Consider the following 5,626-nt stretch of genomic DNA (forward strand, 5'->3'; position numbering starts at 1 on the left):
TGGTATGTTTATGTAGCCCTTTGTGTATGCTTTTCAAAGAAACGGCTCAACTAGGTTAAAACAAGGGACAGGAGTGAAAAGAGGAAGAGTGTGTGTGTGTGTGTGTGTGTGTGTGTGTGTGTGTGTGTGTGTGTGTGTGTGTGTGTGTGTGTGTGTGTGTGTGTGTGTGTGTGTGTGTGTGTGTGTGTGTGTGTGTGTGTGTGTGTGTGTGTGTGTGTGTGTGTGTGTGTGTGTGTGTGTGTGTGTGTGTGTGTGTGTGTGTGTGTGTGTGTGTGTGTGTGTGTGTGTGTGTGTGTGTGTGTGTGTGTGTGTGTGTGTGTGTGTCACAGGTAGCACTCTGGCTGCCCTAAAGTGCTCCACTGATGATTACCAGCCTTACACCAGCTTGCAGTTATCTGTCTGTAGACGGACCCATACATCTAAGTGCTAAATAAACTACTATACCCTTAAGGGCACTAACAATGGGGACCAATATTGTGTATTTGTGCGAGTGTGTGTTGCGAGCCTGTTCACCTGTGCATCTGGCCTCCTCTCCACTCCTTCCTGGCTTATACCCAATTCATGCAAATTCCAGGATTTATTTTGACTGGACTGTGTTTTCCATCAGCTCTCACCATACTGACTGTTTGTCCAAATTCTCATCAGTTGTTACTTCAGAGCTTGCTATAGAGGGGTGGTTTTCAACAAGAATGAACCGATTGGAAATAATGACCCTAAACACAACTAAAACCTATTTTTTCTATCTTACAACTGTGGTCAGTCATTTTGAACATTTGTCTTGCTGTTTGATCCCTGATACAGCACTAAAGAATCAGGTCACTCAAATGACCTTAAAATGTTCACTTGCATCTATCGCAGGGGTTCCCAACAGTATTTGCTTTTGACCATAGCCAAAACACATTTTATTTTAAAGCTGGTACCAATATTGAATCTGTACATCCTTAAATATGTATTGTGTTAACGTAAACACATAACAAAAACAAAATGTCAAAAAATTACCAGCTGTAAGGATATTGAACCGAATGTGAACTTGACAGTGTAAAAAAACCCAGCTTTTGGATGTCAAATTCGTGCCCGAATGGTCTGAAACGTATAGGGCTGCTGGATTATGGCAAAAATCATAATCTTGATTATTTGGGTCAATAATTGTAATTGCGATTATTCATTGACTTTGAAAACATCCATTTATTGAAAAAATTTGAACAGTATGTTTTTAACAGTTGATTACCCTGAACTTTAAGTATAATTCAACTGAAAAAGAAAACAATTATTAAAATAATAATAAAAAAATTATCGTTTTATTTCGATTACGTTGTTTTCGTAATCGCCGCAATCGCGATTAAAATACGATTAATTGAGCAACCCTAGAAACTTAGCATTTCTCTGACAATGTTGTGATTTATTGGTCAATAATATAAATCTGTATTTAGCTATTATTTGCCAAAATACCAACATGGTCCTTATTGTGCCTCAAAGCACGATGTCAACTTTGCAACCCCAGAAGTTGTGAGTAATTAAATCGTAGTTTTATTTTAGGTATGAAAAGGTACAGTCATTTACCAGGTTGAACATATTTTTATTTTTGTCTTCTCCCTATGATAGTAATCCATTTGCAAATGTAGCACTGCCGCTCATTCAAATCATTCCTAATTTGACTGGAAACGAAAGAAATAGACCCTATGACAACTCAAATAGTAGGGACACATTGAAGGAAAAGTTACTGTTTATGTCATGATTCTGTCGGGTTGGAAGCAGACATTTTAAAGATAGGAATCACTTTCTGCATGCCTGAATAGCGTTAAAGGTAAGGGAGGAATATTCTCATTGAGGTGAACTGACCCTTTAAAGATGTGCCGAGTGAATATTTATAGTTGTGGGACAAGCATAGCTGTGTGGCGAACTGATGAGATTTTGCCACCGATGGAAAGTGTGAAATATTTCCAGCTTTAAAATGAATTTACGCTGCAACATTGCTGAAAATGTGATGCCTTCGATAGGAACCCCAGTGTTTTTGTTTCAAATGAATGAAGAAAAGGAGCTTTGCCTTGCTGTTGCTTCAGTGCTGTCGGACGTCTCCCTCTCTAGCAGTGATGTTAGGGCTCTAGCTGAGGAGGTCCAGCCTTAGCCCCCCCCCCCTTAAAGGACGCTCAGCTACAGTCTCGAAGCTTCGGCTTCAACAAGCACCCTTAACCCTCTGGGGGGCCGAGAACCTTTTTCCAGGGCAGAGGTGGCGATGAATGTTACCTGCAGTCGGTATTTCCAAGCAGTTCGTAACACAGATTTATATTCGGCAACATTTTTATTATTCCAGTGACAAATGGTCAATACATATATTCTAGTAATTAATGACAACATATATTGGAAAACATCCCTAAATACTACATTTCTTTCCATCCCAGGGTTCATTTTGTTCTTCTGTATACCTACACTGACTACATTTCATCAAAGGTCACATGCCGACCTTTTGAATTGCATTCTGGTCTATTAGGGCTACTTATTTGGAGCTATTTGCAAGACATTTTTTGTGTTTTATTTTTCCTGTACCTACCATAAAAGTGATTTTTACACAAAGCATTTTCTGTCCAAATTCAGGCTGAACTCTCACAATGTTGTTATACTTTCTGTCTGGCCAAGAAAAATGAAGAAAATGGACACAGAATGTTATTTTAAACAGTGTTGAAGTGTCAATAACTCAGCTGTCTGTTAGAATGTAAGATTGACAATACCTACGAGTCATTATGATCTGCTGACACCTGAAAGGGAAAACCATGGTTTCAGTGCTGGAGAGGGTGAGCGGGCGTGAGCTTGCTGGGAAATATGGACAAAGTTAAATATGTTCAATAAAGCTGTGATATCTCCAACAACAAGCCTGTTTCTCTCTACCAGTCCAGATGATTGACACCAAATGTTTCACTGTTGTCTTGTTACTTGTTAACTGTTAGCTGCAAAAACATTAAAACGTATATCATTGATCACAAAAGCCAAATGCATTTTGTTCTTGTCTTCACACATTAAACTACAAATCAATCACATCCCGGTGAAATAAAACATGGCCAAACACATGTCGTAAATATTTAAAGGTCACCTATTATGCAAAATGCACTTTTTTATGTCTTTTATAGATAAATATGTGTCCCAGGCAGTGTTGTGCTAGTTACTGAAAACCAGTAACTAGTTACCATTACTAGTTACTTCATTTCAAAAGTAACTCAGTTACTTTACTGATTACTTACACCAAAAAGTAATGCGTAACTTTTTCGTTACTTACAAAAGGGCTCCCATTCATTCCCTTAGCCTACTGTTATTGCATTGGAGAATAATACAATCTGTTGATCAACTTGACATGCATTATATGCAATCTGGATTGCATCGATATTAGCTGGCTTTCCATTTTTGTATATTCTTTCTCCAGGTAGTGCTAACTAGCTCCCTGAAAGCGGGTAACTCCACTGTAGTAATAGCCTGCATGTGTTCTACAACATACCGTGCAATGGCTTTATCGACTTTTCCCTGGCTAGCAGTCCCTTGGTTAAAATCCAGCCACTGTTGCTTACGTAGGTGGAGGTCATAGACTGTATATATAAATGGACGTAGGGTCCGTGACGTCACCCATAGGATTCTGCAGAGTTGCCGTGAACATAGATATGTCTACGGCCGTGAAGCCCTTAGTAGGCGGAGTCGGCCACTAACGGCTCGACAGTGACGTCAGAGTTCAACTCCCGCCTTCTCCAAATAAGGGCAAAGAGGCGGAGCCGAGGCGGGACCTGCCGCCACCCGAGCTGGAAGTTCCAGAGCTAGCTGAAGCTACCAAGCTAAGCTAACATGCTCCCCATCTGCACGCTGCCGTCGCATTTGACGTTTCTAAGGTAAGCGGACATGAAACTATTCAGCAAAACTATAAATAATAATCCAAGTTATTGAGTTTTAACATAATACTTCAGAATCTTAAAACCCCTTAACGTTTGTATGCAATTGTGTTAAATTCAACACTGGAATCAAGCAAATATTAATATGTTTGCATGACATTAGTTATTTATATTTTGATATCACTTAACTATACGTTTAATACATTTAAGTCAAGCTAAGGTACATGTGATGGTAGGTTTACGGGATTGCTGACGGGATTTTCGTTGCACCGGGAGAGATTATACACGCGGCTGTTATCCGGAGCCGCTGGCAACCCGTTCGACACACAGAGAGCTCAAACCAGGGTAAAGGCCTGGCCTGTTACGTCAAAATTCTTCAATAGTTTATGCAGAACAATCTTAGGACTGTGTGTTGGACGGCTGCTTACGGTTCCTGAAAATAGCTGGAAAATTAATGTTAAAACAACCAAACGTATAACAATCATAACACGTGGCGTTGCAGTTTCACAGGCACGGTGAGTTCAAATTTCTTCTTTTTCTTACATTTAACCCTGCATGCTATTCGTTTGTCTGTTATTACATGTCGGCAAAAGGCTAATCGCTCCAATAAGTGTTTTTTGTTACGTTTTAAGTTAACGTGAATGGTTTTGGGCCATTAAACAGTGGGGACTGTTTGAGATAAAGAACACAATCACAGTGGAAGCTGAGAATATTGGAGTGAGTGTTTGTGTTAAGGACAGTGTGAGGCTGTTTTTATTTTTTAAAAGTCCTTTGTGTGATGATGGATCATTTCAAGTGTTTCTTGTTACGTTTTAATTTAACGTGAATGGTTTTAGGCCATTAAACAGTGGGGACTGTTTGAGACAAGAACAAAGTTGAGTGAGTGTTTTAATTACAGCAAGGGGCTTTCTTTTAAAAAAAAGTCCTTTTCTGGGAAAAGGCCTGAAAAGTTTGAAGCTTTCAGTGGTTGTTTTTTCTGTTTTCAAACAGACATTGCGTGTGGATTACGATGAGAAGTGCGACATTCGTGCGTTAGATAGACGATATTCTGCTGATTGTGTTTGATTAGCGTCTTACTTTGTCCCATGATAGCGTGTTTAAACAGAGGAGATAACCATACTGGCTCTTAAAGTCAAAAACATTACGTACATGGGTTGAGGGCTGTGACGTAAGGGTATGAGGCCCATTTATAATTGTAAATTACATAGAAATGTTATTTTAAACTGCAGTGTTGTTTTGTGTTGAATTTTCTAGAATTAAAAGATCACCCTCATTATTTCAACTCCGCTCTGAGAGCCACGAGGTGTTTTCAAATCCCTTTGTTCTTCAGGTCAAAGCTTGGAAAATCAGTTGCCATCTTGTCTTGTCCTCGTGTTTACAATGAGCAATGGCAGTCGCCATTTCGTGAAATGCTAATTTGAAAGTACTCAGTCCTACTCACATGAGGCTAGGCACTCCATCTTGAGAAGGATAAATCATATTTCTTTGCAGAGTTGGAACTATAAAATAGACAGGTTATTTTACCGTGGGAAGTTTGGTATTTGTGGGGATCTGATTTAAGAAGTTTCTTTTCTGCTAGGAAGTGTGAATTGACGTTTTTGAAATAGTCCAGTTTGCAAATGTGTTTTGGCGTTTATGTGCTGTGTTGTTTTACCATAGTGTAATGTTCTTCCCTAGTGTAATTCTCTTTCCATTTTTAAGAAGAAAAATAAGCTTTTCTTGTTAAATAGAGGTTAGTTTTGCAACAGTAATCCCTAGTG

The sequence above is a fragment of the Gymnodraco acuticeps genome, unplaced genomic scaffold, assembly GCF_902827175.1.
Source record: "Gymnodraco acuticeps unplaced genomic scaffold, fGymAcu1.1, whole genome shotgun sequence".
Classification (NCBI taxonomy): Eukaryota; Metazoa; Chordata; class Actinopteri; order Perciformes; family Bathydraconidae; genus Gymnodraco; species Gymnodraco acuticeps.